Here is a 17,955-nt window from a genome sequence, read left to right on the forward strand (position 1 = left end):
TTGAGACACTCCACAATGGGGTACATGAAGGCATCGTAGGAATGTGGGGTGAGATCAATGACCAAGCTTTGTTGGGGTCGGATTGGGAGAGTATGGGAGGTTTCATGAACACATGAGGAATCCGCCATTGATGAGCGCTTCAAAGAAGGAGATGAACAGTGGTAGAAAAGTGTCTTTGTTTGCTCTCAGAAAATTGGGTGCAGTAAAGAGGTAAAACAATTTAGGGTTTACCCTTTATACCGTGTAGAAGAGAGAGAAAAATTCGCCTCCAAATCTTCTTGAAAATCAAAGCGGTTCCTGAGTTGATTGACGCGTAACAGTTAGCAACCCCTATGATTACGCATGAGAGAGAAAAACTCTTCTGTTTTGCACGCCTTCCCATCAAATGCCTTTTTGAATTCCTGAACCCGCTAGTCTCCTGGCTGAGTCATCATCTTATCCTTTTGAAATGAGTTGTCTTCATAGATAAACCACGTAGATAAACCACAACAACATTAAAATCAGAGCTATAAAAATAGCTTGTAGTGAACCAAACCAGACTTTTGGAAAATCAAAAAGATTTTCGTGCATAGAGTGTCAAAGATGAAGAAATAAAGCAACATATATGTGGGAAATTGTGATGTCAATATTGACACGAAACAGTGGATCCCAGGCACGAATCTCTTCCTTCAAAGTCAAGAGAGACTTTAAAGTGTCTGTGTGGTTTCCCGTTGAATTATGATCAATCACTTGTTAAGAAGTGTTGAAAGGCATCTTTTAATGAGGCTTAGAGGGGTGGCTTTTGCTTCAGTTCAGAATTCTAGATCTTGACATAAGATTGAAACCGAATGAAGTACTTGTGAGACCAATGTGGTTTGTTGAACAAGTAGGTTGGATCATATTTTAGTGACATGTTGGAAATACTCGGTGTGAAATCTCAAGATAATTTAAAATTGGATTCTAAGGGAAGAAATGTTATGGTATGTAACAATTTCATAAGAATCACACAAAAAGAAAATTAGAGATTTCATGGTACAACCACTTGGGTGGATTCGTTAATTCATGAGTGAAAGCTAGAGCAAATTTAATTGTTCACCGTCAATGCATAGTGGGTATTGAATTGTGGGTTTCACTTAGCACGTAGTGACACGAAGCTAAGATCACAAACACAGAGATTGTGTAATCATAAACCTCAGTGGTAATTTCTGAGAGTCTCAAGGATTACATGTATGAAGCGAATATGATGGAGAAAAATGTTTGAGGTGGTGTAAAGAAACCAAAATACCTCTGCTATAAAAATAGTGACCAAGCAAAAAACTCTTAACTCATATGAGAAAAGAGTAAGGTAGCTCATGATTAGAATAAATTTAGCAGCCTAATTGGGAAGACGAGGTTTGTTTATACCCAGTCAGTAAGACTTTATTCAAAATCAGTTGAGGCTTTGGACAACATGCATCAGCATGCTTCTAGGGACACTTAGCTAGTAAAAAGTGTGAGAATGTTACCTGCCCCATCGATATTTCATAAACGTGAACATAAACAGAAGTAGAGACAAAAAGAAAAAGAAAAAATATTTTTGGAATTTTTGATATTTTTGTAAAGAGAAAAACAAAACAAACCAAACAAAACAAAACAAAATTTTTTTTGGAACCGAACCCGAAATGGACCGAAAGCTCGGTTCATTTCGGTTCAAAATATTTTTTTTGGAATTTTGAAAACAATTGTACAAAAATATACAACCAAAGACAACACCTTTTTGAGATAAGCGAAAACAAGTGCAGTGGGACCGAACCCGAAATAGACCGAGCGTTCGGTCCATTTCGCTTCCAACTTTTAGTTTTGAGAGGGTGTTTTTGGTACTGATTCCGACTCCATCATACCTAGGCCTTGTAGAATTTTATTGAAACTTGCTTCAGGAAGGGCTTTGGTGAAGATGTCGGCCAGTTGATCAGTGGTTCGAACAAAGTGAATTTCGACGTTTCCATCCTCCACATGATCCTTAATAAAGTGATACCTCAGTGCAATATGTTTGGTCTTGGAGTGTTGCACTGGGTTATGACAGATCCTAATTGCACTTTCTGAGTCGCAATATAGTGGGATCTTTTTCATATTGAGTCCATAGTCCCGAAGTTGGCTTTGGATCCAAATCACTTGAGATGTGCAGGAGGCGGCTGCAATGTACTCTGCTTCGGCTGTAGACACAGAAACACATGTTTGTTTCTTAGATTGCCAGCTCACCAACTTCCCATCGAGGAATTGACAGCCTCCTGTAGTGCTTTTTCGGTCTAAACCACATCCTCCTAGGTCTGCATCAGAGTAGGCTTGAACAAAGAAACCTGAGTTTGAGGGATACCAGAGATTGAGAGAGGTCGTTCGCTTCAGATACCGGAATATGTTCTTTACTGCCAGCATGTGTGGTTCATGTGGATTTGCTTGAAACCTGGCACAATAGCACACCGAAAACATTATGTCAGGCCTACTAGCTGTGAGGTACATCAGGGAACCAATCATTTGGCGATAAAGCGTTATGTCGACTGTCGGTTTTTCCAAAGATGGTGTGAGCTTGGTACCGAACGCCATAGGGACTTTGACCTTTGAGTCTCCCATTATGCCGAATTTAGCAAGGAGAGTCTTTGTATATGCTTCCTGGTTGATAAAGATGCATTCGGGTCCCTGTCTAATATTTAAACCAAGGAAAAAGTTAATCGGACCCATTGAGCTCATTTCAAATTTAGTCTCCATCAACTTTCTGAATTTAGCTGTTAGGCTAGGATTCGTTGAGCCAAAGATGATATCATCGACATAGATTTGAACGATCATATGGTGGTTACCTTCCTTTTTACGAAAGAAGGTTGGGTCAACCGAACCTTGTTTGAATTTAGACATCTTTAAAAACTTAGTTAGTGTTTCATACCATGCCCTAGGTGCTTGCTTCAGATCATAGACAACCTTATCTAAGATGTAGCAGTGATCTGGATGCTTTTCATTCACAAATCCAGGATGTTGCTCAACGTACACTGTTTCTTCAAGTTCCCCATTCAGAAAGGCGCACTTCACATCCATCTGGTAGACCTCGAAATTCTTGTGTGCAGCATAGGCAAGAAATATTCGAACAGATTCCAGCCTTGCTACTGGAGCGAATGTCTCTTCGTAATCAATTCCTTCTTCCTGGCAATATCCTTTCACCACTAGCCGAGCCTTATTCCGAATTACATTCCCCTCCTTGTCCATTTTGTTCCTGAACACCCATTTGAGACCGACAACCGAGACATCTTTTGGTATTGGAATGAGTCTCCAGACTTTATTTCTTTCGAACTCATTGAGTTCGTCTTGCATTGCCTGGACCCAATCAGAATGATCAAGAGCAATATTGATGGTCTTCGGCTCAATTTTGGAGACGAAAGAATTAAACATACAGAATTATACTTTGGAGAATAAAGCAGTTTGCTTCGCCTTCAGTTGTGATCGTGTTAGAACTTTTTCTGATGCGCCACCCACTATTTGAGATACAGGATGATCTCTGGTCCATTTGGTGAGAGGAGGATAATTTGGGTCATAGGACGGATCCAATTCAGCATTTACCATTTCTTCTAATTCTGATTGAACATCATCGTCATAGAGCGTATTAGAATTCTCCCCCTCGACAGATGACGAATCATTTGGATGTGAACCAAAAATTCTTTCTTCAACTAGGCTTTCGGGTTGATCCGGACTTTCGGTTGTCACTGGACTTTCCGGTGCTACAGGACTTTTGGGTCCGACAAAGATTGGATTCTCCTCCTGGATATGTGAGTCCTATTGATTTGAAGAGAATTGATTCTCCCCCTCGACCGAAGTATTGCTCTGAGGAGGTTCGTTTCGAACTGGTTCTCCTGCTCCCATTTGTTTGGCTACATCTTCGATAATCTTCTTAAGGTAATCGATCTTGTTGTCTGCTGCCTTGGCTTCTGAAAGAGTGGCTTTCTCAGGTTCATCAAATAAGTCCATGAACTGGTCAAATAAATTGGCGATTGAGGCTGTGACTTGACCTGTTTGAGAGAAAATCTCTCCAATTGCTGCATCGGTGGACTTCAACTTCTTGACATAATTATCATCGAACGTCACATAATAGGTTTCTTCACTTCTTTTAGAACGCTTATTCAAAACCCTGTATGCCTTTGAAGTAAGAGAATATCCTAGAAAGATAACTTCATCAGCTTTGATATCAAACTTGTTGCGATGCTCTTTGGAGTTGAAGATGAACACCTTGAACCGAACACGTGAAAGAACTTGAAATTCGGCTTCCTGTTGTTAATAATCTCATAAGGAGAGAGAGAAACGCTTGTTGAGGTAAGATCTGTTTTGAGTGAAACAAGCTGCAGCAATGGCATCTGCCCAGAAATATAGAGGAAGTGAGGCCAAACTCAGCATGGTTCGGGCTGCCTCACACAGGGATCGGTTTCGCCTTTCGACAATTCCGTTCTGTTGAGGTGTATAGGGGGCTGAGAAATTGTGACTGGTGCCTTTTTCTGCTAAGAAATCTTCGAATTCTTTGTTCTTGAATTCCAGTCCATTGTCGCTCCTGATGTTTCGAACGACTTTCATCAGTTGCACTTCGACCTGCTTGATAAAGATCTTCAGCTTGGGTGTCGCCTCAGATTTGTGCTTTAGAAAGAATACCCAAGTAAAACATGAGAAGTCATCAACAATAACAAGGATATACTTGTTACCGCCAATGCTCTCGATTGATGATGGACCACATAAGTCGATGTGAAGCAAATCAAGTGGTTCAACAACTTTGGTGTTTATGATAGTTGGGTGACTTTGACGACTTTGTTTCCCCATTTCACATGCAACACATAAGTGTTCTCGATCGACCTTAAGCAGTGGAAGACCCCGAACATGACCACCGGTGACTAGCTTATTAATGTCTTTGAAGTTGAGGTGTGAGAGCCTTCGGTGCCACAACCAACTTTCGTCTGAATGAGCTTTGGACAAAAGACATATGGTTGGATTCCCTTTGGTTGGTCTGAGATTCAGAGGGAACATTTCACATTTTTGATCTGACTTGAGAATGACTTTGTTGGATTTCTTCTCTATTATTTCTGAACCTTCGTCATTGAACGAGACTTTAAGACCTGTACCTCCCACCAGTTGAGACACACTGATGAGGTTATGCTGCAATCCCTCTACATACGCCACCTTCCTTATTGTAAAGTATCCATTGGTTATCATCCCATAACCCTTTATCATTCCATAAGAGTTGTTACCGAACTTGACATTGCCACCGTTTTGAAGTGACCGAAACTCCCTTAGCTCTTCCTTCCAACCTGTCATGTGACATGAGCAGCCACTATCTATGTACCATTCATCGTCGAACTGCTCGTCACTTATAACCTGCAAAAAATAAGCAGATTTAGGAACCCAAAGTTTCTTGGGTCCTCGTGAGCCTTTTACAGAAATAGGAATAGTAAGAGAAACATCAACAAGATATGTTCATTTTATTAAGGTTGTTTAATCTTTCCTCTTAATAGTAAACACTTTGATTTTATTGGAGTTAGATGCAGGTATTTTAGATTCAGGTTCGGGAGTTTGGACTTTAGCTTGCTTTCGGTCTTCATCTGCTGAGGAAATCTTCCTTTTTCCTTTCAGATCCTTTGTCGATTGTGAGCTTGGTGTAGGACGAGAATTAGGCTTAGAAGAAGAATGAGAACGAGAAGAATTAGAAGAATAGAAGTTAGAATGAGAATCTTTCCTAACTTGAGGTTTGAAATGATCCTTTCGGTTGTGATCATTTGAGGGACCGAACTTGGACCTTCGGTTGCTGTTTGTTGATGGACCGAAACTGGATTTTTGGTTGTTGTGGGTTGGTGGACCGAAACTGAATTTTTGGTTGTTGTGGGTTGGTGGACCGAAACTGGACTTTCGGTTGTTGTGGGTTGGTGGACCGAAACCAGGATTTTGGTTGTTGTTACTTTCGGGACCGAAACCTGTCCTTTTGGTTTTGTTCTTCCTGTGGCCCGAAAGTCTTCTTCTAGTTCTTTTGATCCAATGGACCGAAGCTCCTTTTACTCTTATTTTCTTCTCCTTTTGGCTTGGAGTTTCTATCAAAGTGAGAATAGTGAGTATTTTGGGAGCGCCAATATTGCTTTCGCTCTGAGAGATTTTTCTTGTATCTCAGATTTCTCTGCTGCTTTTGATTTTTCACCTGTTTCGGTTGTCTGTGAATGTTTGCCTTTTGTTTCGGCTTCTGAACAACTGGTTCACTTTCTATGGAAGTGGTTTCACTTGTGGAAGAGACGCATTCTACCGGAACCTCTTTTGTGCCACTGGTACTAGGCACATCAAAACTGGTAGGTTTATTTAGTGGTTCTGCCACATATCTACCTTTGGCCTTCCACGATGTTCGCTCCGACAACCCAACTGCTTCATCTGCGTTGTCTATCGGTGCAGACCAGAAAAACTCATCACATCCATCTGCATTATCTTCATTCACTATGGCAGTGAGTTCGGCTGTCTGATGTTCGGTTACTCCTGTGACCTTATAAACCTGATTGGGAGTGGTTCTAACCTTTTGGTATACAACGGCCTTTTCTTTAAGGATTGGGGACTTATGTTTGGACAAACGAGCGAATTCCACAGAATTTTTAGAAATCAAGTTTTTGTGGTTTTCAGGTTCGCTCCTAATGAACTCTGAACAGTCAACCTCATCCTCTACATAGATTTCACTCATGTCATCGTCCTCATTAAGTTCAGATGCATTTTCAACATCAATTTTGTTTTCTGAACTTAATTTGGTACTCAATGAGTCAAATTTTTGTATAGTTTCGGCTTTGAGTTTCAACTTATCATTCTCATCCAAAAGATTTTTAAGCATGTCCTTATGGTCTTTGGACTTTATAAATGATTCAATTTTGTCCAGACCATACATGTAAGTGGGATTTACATCATCTGAAGATACAACACTTTCGCAGTTGTATGCTTCAGCATCGATTTCATCCCCCTTTAGCTCAAGGAAGGGCAAAATAAATGTCTCTTTGCAAATAAATGTTTTCATCCCTAGATTTAATCAGCTCTAACTCCTTCTGCAAATAAATGTTTTCATCCTCACTCTTGGATGATACTCTGCTTATTTGGTCAGCTAGATTAGAATTCGTGACACGTGTTTGAGTTAAACAACTATCTAGATTTGAAATTCTTGAATTCAAGCTATTTAATTCTTTTTCATATGATGCTTGTGGAATTTTAAATGAAACAAAAATGGATTGTACCTTCTTGATCAGTTCATCTAGTTCACTGATCTGCACACTGAGAGGCTTCGCTGTAAAGCACACGTCCTATCGCTCCTTAGCCTCTTCGTTTCCACCATTAGTGTTGTATCCCCTCATCTGGGATACATCTGTCACCATCAGACATCTACCACCAGCATCACCACTCTTCGCCACATAAGCCTTTCCATGAGAAGGCTTTCTCACTTCATCATCCTCTGAGTCGGTTGACCATACCTGTACGCCACCGAACTCATCATCATCTACCGAACCCTGCACAACAAGAGCATTCATAAAGGGATTAGTAGCAACTTTCTTCCTCTTAATCTCCTCCAGTCTTTTCAGGAGATTTGCTTCTTCATCCTTCTCCTCATCTTTCTCTGCCATCTTCTTCAACACACAATCTTTTGCGTAGTGATTTTTCCCACCACAGTAGAAACAACCGACACCAGAATCAGCTTCACCCTTCGCTTCTTTCTTAGATTCTTCAACCTTCGGCTCCTCTTTCATTTTTTCAGAGCTGTAGCTTCCCTGCCAATTTCGGTTTTTGTTGGTCGGGAACTTCTTCTTGATGAACCTCCTGGGATTTGACACCATCATAGCATAATCTTCAGATGTCAGATTGTAGTCTCCGAGATTCAGATCTTCTTCTTCTTCTGCTGCATTCTTTCCTTTAGACAGAAGGGCCAAAGACCCCAAGTTTGAAACCACGCTTTTCTCTTGTAGCACAATCTTTTCCTGGGATTTCAGAATCCCCACCAGCTTCGCCAAAGAATATGATTTGAACTGCTCATGCGCTTTAACCGTCGACATAACTGCCCTCCATTCGGGTCTCAGGCCATTCAAGAAAGTGACCTTTTGTTCGATGAGCTTTCTTTCTATATCATGTTTGATCATCTTGCTGAGAAGATTATTGAACCGATCAAATGTTTGTGTAACAACCCCCTCCGGCTTCTGCTTGAACTCTCCAAATTCAGAGAGAAGTAGGGTCTGAATTGAGTGCTCCAGATCTTCATCTGTGGAGTACAGCTCTCGCAGCCGATCCCAGATTTCCTTAGTTGTACCACAAGAACTCACTAATCGAAATGTGTCAGATTGAAGAGCAAATCGAATTAGTCTCAATGCCTTAATGTTGCATTGGAACTTCTCTTTTTCATCCTGAGCGACGTCCTTCACATCTTTTAACAAATCATTATACTCCTTTTGAGTTTTAATGATTTTTGAAGTACTTGAATGAGCGAAGGGACCAACTGTGATAACTTCCCATATCAGATACCCATTATCTTCCGATCCAATAATGTAATCTTCAAAATGGTGCGTCCTGAAACGACCCTAAAATACGACCCAAAAATTTTTGTTTTTAATATAATCAAAACTGTAATCAGAGCATCATATAATAAAACCATGCGTGATGTATTCCAAAACATAATAAAATACTGTGCGGAAAACTGTATCATACTACATCAAATCCAAAACAACTAAAACCATCCCCAAGAGAAAAGCTAAGCTGTGGTGTGTGCGATGCTGTCACCCCGAGCTCTTCCCTTTGCTTGCGGGAGTACCTGAAACCAAAACTGAAACTGTAAGCACGAAGCTTAGTGAGCTCCCCCAAAATACTGCATACCATACAATAACATATAACACATATTGGGCCTTGCCCACTGCATCGGGCCCAAGCCCGGAAACTGCATCGGACCGAAGTCCGGAACTGACTGGGACCTTGTCCCCTGCATCGGACCAAAGTCCGGGACTAACTGCATCGGACCGAAGTCCGGAACTAACTGCATCGGACCGAAGTCCGGAACTAACTGGGACCTTGTCCCCTGCATCGGACCGAAGTCCGGAACTAACTGACTGAACATATCATAGCATATCAATTAGCATGAACACGTATACTGCATACTACATCGAGCCGTAGCCCGGAACACATAACACGTAACACATAAGCCATAGTACATAAATCCTGTCTGAGCCACGAAGGCATCAAACATACTAGCTGCTACATCGGACCGAAGTCCGGAAACTACGGCTAACTGGACGGGCCGGCATTGTGGCCTAAGACCCGTCCCTACTTGAAGGAAACTCACCTCGTAAGCTGGCTGCTGAGTGTGTGGCTCGGGAAGCTAACGGTTGCTGCTCCTGAATCTCCTCGGCTACAAGTCCATAAGCACACTCAATCAAATACTAAACACTGCACTCGGGGTAAAATGACTCTTTTACCCTTGGTCAAAGTCAACTTACTTTTGGGGCTGACTCGCCGAGTTGGGCCACCCAACTCGCCGAGTCCTGCTCTCACTTCTCAGTTCTACACGCTGCTACTCGTCGAGTGTGGCATCGACTCGACGAGTACCCTCTTGATCCAAGAACTCAGACAATCTTCATCCGACTCGCCGAGCCGTATGAACAAACTCGACGAGTTGTTCATGATCCTAAGAAGATTGCCTTGGACTCGCCGAGTTGTATGAACAACTCGCCGAGTCCCTCCATCACTGAGTCTACCCTCAACTCGCTGAGTCCACTCTCTAACTCACTGGATTCACTCGACACTGATCAAAATGAAAGACTCGGGAACTCGCGACCCAACTCGCTGAGTCGTTCTTCCCGACTCGCCGAGTTGCCGCCATGCAACTGATTTTTACTCGATTTTGTTTGAATCCAACACATACAATTGATAGATCTGAGTCCAATAGGCTGATTTACCACGTAAAGTTTCCAACTTTACGTGCACAACCTCATGAATAAGGGAAATAAGGCTAAAAGATGCATAAAATGGGTAGATCCATGGTTAATATGCAAAGTAACTCCAAAAAGACAGTAGATCTGGGCTCTACAACACCCCAACATTCAGATCCAAAGGTATTTCGACTTATTAAGACATTCATGCAAACATAAGGCTTGGAACAAACATCAAATAGCTCTTAGAAGAGCTCTAATGGAAGTTTAAAGCATATAACAAGAAGGGAACTCCGAAAATACCTCAATAAACTCAGATTTGCCCTTGGATCTTTGCACTACCACTCGTTTCCTTGCTTCTTTCTTCTTCTCCTTCTTCACACCTTCACAAAATGGCACCAAATCACTTATAAGCTCTCAAGGGAAGATTAGGGTTTTCTCACTGTGTTCTCAGGGTGAGGGAGGCGAGAATGGGGCTATAAGGTGGTTTAAATAGTGGGCAACCCGGGGATTTAGGGTTTCACCCAGACGGATGGACTCGCCGAGTCCAGGATATGGACTCGCCGAGTCCCCGGCTCACGCGTGCTCGCAGCCGCGACCCTACTCGGCGAGTCAGGCTATGAACTCGCCGAGTTCCTCTTGCAAAACTTACAACAATTACCAAGGAATTAACATACCGGAAACGGGTCGTTACACGTCCACACTTCATAGTCTTGAGTGTAGAGGATTGGAATCTTGGTTGTTGATCCGATGCTCTTAGCGATGTTGATGGGATTGGATTGAAAATCATCCATGCTTGATCGTTTAACCTGTAATAAGATCAGACTTTGTAATACGTAAAATTAGGGCAAGATGAATAATTAATGAGATACGTCAATTATGGAGTGACGGCTCAATAAATATCAATGAATGCGGAATGAACCCTAATCACTTCTTTCACAGAAGAGATGTGTATGAATTACACAGTCTCCTGCTCTGATACCAATTGATGAGTTGGAAAACTCTTTGATCGTTTAGATCTTAAACAGGTTAATCACAATAATACTAACAGAAATATCAAACACAGGAATGAATCAAAATATGCTGAATGATTCAATAGATTCACGCCTCAGCAGAGCTCGATAAAGAACTTCCGCTGTAGAGGTTGTTTAGGGTTACAATCGATAAAAAGTATTTGCTGTGAATGATCGACTCAAAATCTTACGTACAAAGATGCATGCAAGCATCTATAAATACTAAACCCTAGTAAATAAATCACGGATGGACAGGCCCAATCCAGATACAAAATTGGACTATGATCCGAGCCCAAGACGCAACACCTAATGGACCCTACAGGTTCGATATACTTAGTTCACTATAAACAATGCTCTGATACCAATCTGTCACACCCCCAAACCAGAACGACAGAATTGTTCGAGGGCGGATGACTTCATGTAGTATCGCAACAATTGAATACATAGTAAAGAAAGCAATACAACCATCACATATACAATTTAAAAGTTTACATTGTTTGAAAGGTACTTGTTTCAAAAGAAATTACAATATGATATTTAAAATGAAATTAAACTAACGCCGCAGCGTCCCTTCTTCAAAAACTGCAGTTTACCTGTATTACTGAATCCCTGAGAAATACAAGTGGTTTTGAAAGAGTAGGTCAGCATTTAAGCTGGTGAGTTCATAAGTATTTAGTGACAATGTTTATATGAAAAAGAATGAAAATGGTTTGTTCATGTTAAATGTTCCAAGAAAATCCCATATTTTCTACTATAGTAGATGGTAGTTTGATTGTTCCAAAACTGTAATGCAATAATGCTTTTCATGCCTAAAATAGTAGTTTTATGTGTAAATCGTTAAGGCATTTGAAAAACCCCGTAAATCAATGTGTTTTTAATACTCCATGTGAGTCTTATAACCATGCTACTTGACCAGGACGCCTATATCAACGTTCTTCAGGCGTTGGAAAGTTATGACGTTTGTCATCCCAGGCCCGCCGGCCTAGCTGTAGCTAACAGCTTAGGTGTAGGATTGTCAATCCCGTATAGATCTATACACAAGTATCACGCTCCCCCTACAAGGGATTATGGTATATAATACAGGACTTAAAATGCATACTCGAAAGTACGTGAAATGTCTCACAAAATTTAGTATAAAACAGATTTACGTATGAAAATGTTCATTTGTTCTTGTATACGAAAATATCTCTTCGATATAGTATTCCTAGTATGTATGTGTTCATGATTTTCTCGTAAACTATACCTATTATAGTTTTTCAAAGTGTGTTTCGTTCATATAGTAAACCCTAGTGTAATGCTCACTCATTATGTAAAGTATAACACGTAAAGTGACTTAACTGATCACATATACTTAATGTAAAAATGGAGCATTTGATTTGTATATATATATATATATATATATATATATATATATATATATATATATATATATATATATATATATATATATATATATAAACACGTTTTATTTCCACAAGACAAGGTGTTATTGAAAATATATATTTCATACGAGAATACTCATGTAGTAGTTTATGAATCACATATGATTACTTTGATAAAAAGTTTATATAGTGAATCGTTAAGTTACACACGATAATAACCACGTGTTTTATTTGCATTCCCCCCCCCCCCTTAATATTGTATAAAAAGCATTTATCAAACATTTAAAAGCGTAGTTTATAGGGGTATGAACTCACTTGAAAGATCGAAGAAGGCGAGACGAAAACTGAGCAGAACTTTGACTTGAGAAAGCGGATTTTCTCGGGATTCTCGGGAATCTCGGGAGTGCAAACTACCTTCGGGGCTTGAGTATGGAAACCGGGGCTTCGGGATATCACGTGCACGAAAAACGACGCAAAAATGCAAGAAAGATGAGAGAAAATGAGCAATTTCCCTGGAACCCTCGAATCCCTTTTATAGGGGCTGGGAACCGCCTCGGTATGTTGGGCATACGCGGTTACACTAGGCGTACGCGTGCGTCATGCGTGACCGCATCCTCGACTACGTCGGAGCTCGGATGGGACGGAGCATAACTTCGCATAGGGGCGACGTTGACGATCCGAGGACTAGTCCTCGAGTACGCTGGGCGTAACTCAGATTGGCCCGGTGACTCCCCTTCAGATAATACCGAAATTTGATTTAAATTTATATTTTTATTATTTAGTAAATTTCAAAAATTCATATCTTCTTCATATGAACTCCGTATTCGATGTTCTTTATATCCACACGTAGGTGAGACTACGCTCTACAACTTTCGTTTAGACTCCGTCGGCAAATTTTGAAATTATTTTTATTATTTATTTTTAAAAGGTCGGGGTAAGAAAAGTTCGTTAGAAATCCATAACTTCTTTATCCGATGTCTGTTTTTGCCAGACTTTTTACCGTTGAAAAACCATTGTCGAGACCTTCGATTCTCATTTAGGTCATTCCGGCCAAAAGTCGCTCGCTCTCTGTTTTGAGTTTTTAGCTATCTACTGTTATACCACACTTGGAAAAATCATAACTTCCTTATACGAAGTCAGATTTGGACGTTCTTTTTACGTATGCTCACGGTTTATTGATATCTAACATAGTAGGTAACAAAAATAGAGACTTTTGTACATTTTATTTTCAAAGTTAATTTCATTATTTTCAAAAGTGGTTACAATACTTGGCTTTTTAAGTCATTACATAGAATCGAAATATCGGGTTGTCACATATTATGTGTTAAAACTCTCAGGATAATATCACCTTCAAAGAGTTCATCAACCAGATTCAAGTGTTTTAGGCTTGAAGACCTTCACAATCATCTCTTTATCCAACCCCAACCACACTCAAGGTGAGTTCATACCCCCACGTTTTCGAGGTTTTCATGGTTTTAGGGGGGGGGGGGGGAATACAAGTAAAATTGGTTTTTACACAAATACTTGCATTGCTTCATCTCTATGTTATGTATAAAACTTTATTTGCATAGAATATGGTTGCCACTAGTTTGTAGATAATTATTTGTGACCTATTAGTTTTGAAATGCAAAACTAACAAAACAAAACATAAACTTTGTTATCTAATCATAAGGAAAGTTGTGATTTCGAAACTACAAGGATTTTTGAGACCTTTTACCAACATATAACTTTTCTAAAAGGGTTACAATCTAGATATTTCACCATTTTGTGGGTTGCAACCGAAAAATATGATATTTCGACATACATTTTGAAACTAGACAAGATATCTACTATGTATTTATATAAATGATTATATAAATATTCTCAACAAACAAACATGACAAACTATAACTGGCACTACTAGAAAAACAGCCTTTCACGACGTGCAATCAATGACACGCGCTGATAGAGGACGGGAATTTGTGCGTGCCCTAAAAATTGATGTCAGTTTTCCAATATATGAAGCATAGAGGGCACGCATTTTTGCGTGCCCTTAAATTAGTGTCTAATAAAAATAAAAATAAAGCACGGAGGGCACCTTAAATAAAATGTGCGTCGTCTAACCATGTCGTTTTATAAATTTTAATGAAACACGCGTTGCATCTCTCATGGGGGGAAATGAAATCCAAAAAATTAAAAACCCCGCTTTGTTTCCAACGCTGAAAACCCTAGCTCGTCCATGTCGAAAACCCGCTTTCTTTCTTTCTTCTCTCTTGATTCTCAAACATCCACCGCTTCACTTCTCCACATCGTGCTCAAAGTAGCCGCTCAAGTACCCGACAGTGGTCCATGTCTCACATACATCGACGAAGGTGGTTCCGGCAATTTCGTCAAAATGGTCCACAATGGAATCGATTATGGCGACATGTAGCTGATTTCCAAAGCATACAACATGTTGAATCCATTGGGAAACTCTTGAACAAGGAACTACACAAAGTGTTCTCGGAATGGATTCTAGGGGGATCTTCAAAGCTTCTTGATTGAAATCATCGCAGACATCTTCGAAATCCAGGACGACAAGGGAGACGAATATCTAGTCGACAAAGTGTTGGATAAAACAAGCATGGAAGAGACCGGAAAATGGACCGTCCAACAAGCGGCAGATCTATCAATCGTTGCCCCCACAATCACGGCGTCTCTGGATTCGTGATTCCTGAGCGGATTAAAAGACGAACGTGTTGAAGCTGCTAATATCTTTAAATACGGTGGGTTCGGTGATATTTTGGACACTCAAAATGTGGATAAACGATAAACCGGTTCTTCAACGCCGTTAACAAGCATTCTATCGGGTTCGTAATTCCTTTCTAAATCTTGGGTTTTAATCTTTAAATCTCAATCTTCAATTCGGAATTACGAAATTGAAATTGTGCATATTCTTTTTATGCAGGGACATGACTACTTCGAAATTGACCTAGATATACATCGATTCAGCTACATCTCACGAAAAGCACTTGATGCATTCCAGGGACGATTGAAACATGGGATTCTTGGCATTGGTTTAACGATTCAGGTAAATTGGGTTTCTGGTTTTTGAATATGGAATTAGATTTTGTGTTGTGATTCATAAGTTGCATATATGTATTTGATTGGATTCTCAATTTTTAGGCACAACATCCTGAAGAACTACACGAGCAAGTTTTATGCTGTGTTAGGCTTAACAAGATCGACTTTTCGAAATTGAAATTGTGCATATTCTCAAGTTTTAGGCACAACATCCTGAAGGCTTAACAAGGCTTAACAACATCCTGAACAACTTGGTATGGTTAAAATCCCCACCGTTGACCATAATTATGTGAGTGTCTTGGAAAAAGACTATTGTACCCTTTTTGCAGGTAGGAAGCTAATCATTTTGCAGATCTTATGTTATGGTGCCCTGGATTCTGTAGAACTAAGGGCAGAAATAGACAGTCGTGAAGAATTTGAAGTGGGACCAGATCCAGATGCAGTTCTTGCATTCACTGAACCTGTAAAAGACACACCTATAAAAAGACGAGGTCGCCCTCCTAAAACCCCTTTACCCAAAGATCAAGAACCTGTAAAAGATATTCCTATTCCTAGTATTTAAAACCAGAACCTCTACTCATTCCGCTAGGATCACGCATAACCTAGTAACACAAAACCAAAAAAGGTTATCTTTTTTATGATTTTCCTAAAATACCCTTTAATTAATTAACTAATTAATGATGTTAAATTCGGAAGCTAACCTTGCAGAAATGGATATTACCACAGATGATGCTTAAGCATGTTGCTCGACTAGGTAAAACTTTTTTGAATCAATAGTGTTAAAAATCATATACCCAATTCTTTTTTTTTTCATTTCTGATGTTAGATGTATGAGAAACAGAAGAGTTCACAGTTTTAGCAATTTGGGTATCTGAAATTCTTGAAGTTTGTTGCGATTTCAATCTAGATTCTTGTAATGAGGTCATCTGATTTATTCTTTCCTGTTTTTCTTCTCTTCTATCTGTTCTTGAAGTATTTAAATGCACTTCTTGTTTTTCATTTCTGATGTTAGATTGCATATGTGAAACATAAGAGTTCTCAATTTTAGCAATTTGGGTATCTGAAATTCATGAAATTTGTTGTGATTTTACTCTAGATTCTTGTAATGAGGTCATCTGATTGATGGTTTCACTGGCACTACATGTCCACTTGGAGCTAAAGGCATATTAAGTTCTTCATTCAGATCGGGCTCATTATCAGGTTGAGTATATGAAGGTACCCCTTCACCTTCAGTTTCTTGACCCATGTCTGCCTCCAAAGCATCAAGTTCTGAAACATTTCCATGAAGTGAAGTTAACATTTTAAAAAACAAAAATAATAATAATGAATTTGTGCTTACCACCCATGATATCATCTTCATCAATATCATCTGGCACACTAAACTTCTACCAAGAGATTCTTGTATCTCACTGCTTATATCCATCATGTCCATCATTTCATCTTGCAAATCCTAAACATAAAAACAAGATTAAATGGTCTGTAATTACAAAGTATCAAAAGAAAGAGATTCATAATATTTATACTAACATCAATGTCTTGTATCTTCGCAGTTTTCATCAATCCTTTCAGCTCTTTGTTTGATCCCATTTGTAGCAAATGCTTGATAATTGTGACACATACTGTTTGCAGAGCATCTTTAATACCTTCTGAAACGAATGCAACTTAATCCAGGTTCAATGTTTGATTGTACAACATGTCACGTTGTCCTTCATACCAGCTCAAGTATAACTTACTTTCATTATCAACTCTACAGTAGATCCAAAAATTCAAGGAGGTTATCTTGCCTTCACTTCTCAGGTAGGTTTTTTAATTCATACCCATGTTCAAAATTCAAACATATGTGATCCTTTTTTATTAAACATTTAAAATGCTATAAAGTTTATATGTTATTGTGTTGAAGGACTCGCCTGGTGTACTTCATTTGAAAAAATTATTAGATGCTGGCCTCACACATAATTTGGAAGTCTGTAGGTAAGAAAAACTCTTCATTTCCTTCTTTCTTATTATTCAGATTTTACAGTGTATGATTTTATGATTTGGATTGCAATGAAAAAGATTAGATATGGAGATGCTCAAATCTCTGCCACTAGATTCACCCGAGCAACAGGAGTACATCACAGCCATCCAAAATGAGGATGGATACAACTGGGGGTAATTCTAATTCATGCTCTTTAATTCTTGATTCTAAAATTTGATTTGTTCTAAAAATTAAAAATTTACTCTTTTTTTTTCAATAAAAATTTATAATCCTGTGTTATGGGGAGTCCCTAAAGGAAGCTATTCAACTAACCCTAATGGTTCATGTCGTATAATAGAGCCTCGCCTTATTGTTCATATTAACTTTTGTTTTCAATAAAAAAATAAATCAAACATGGTTCTGTAACTTTTGTTCATATTAACTTTCTTTTTAACTATGATTACAACATGGATGCACTATGTGGTCCTGATGGTGAACTTCCAGAGAAGTTAAGGAAATTAGAGCAACGCCTTATTGAGCACATTAGTAATGAGCCTCGTCTTATTCAGAAGCCTTATGCTACAATTATTTTACAAGAGCAATGGCCATTTATGTAATTTTATCAGTGCCTAAATCTTGTATCAAAATACAGATTGTACAAT

General features: G+C 39.3%; 1 pseudogene; it reads right to left on the minus strand.

Annotated features, from left to right (window-relative positions):
• Window positions 1-16,447: 16,447 nt before the first annotated feature.
• Window positions 16,448-17,460, minus strand: LOC145049410 (vacuolar protein sorting-associated protein 60.2-like; annotated as a pseudogene).
• Window positions 17,461-17,955: the final 495 nt, after the last annotated feature.

This window comes from Lactuca serriola, chromosome 5 (genome assembly GCF_051521515.1).
Source record: "Lactuca serriola cultivar US96UC23 chromosome 5, Lser_US96UC23_V15, whole genome shotgun sequence".
In the NCBI taxonomy this organism is placed as follows: domain Eukaryota; kingdom Viridiplantae; phylum Streptophyta; class Magnoliopsida; order Asterales; family Asteraceae; genus Lactuca; species Lactuca serriola.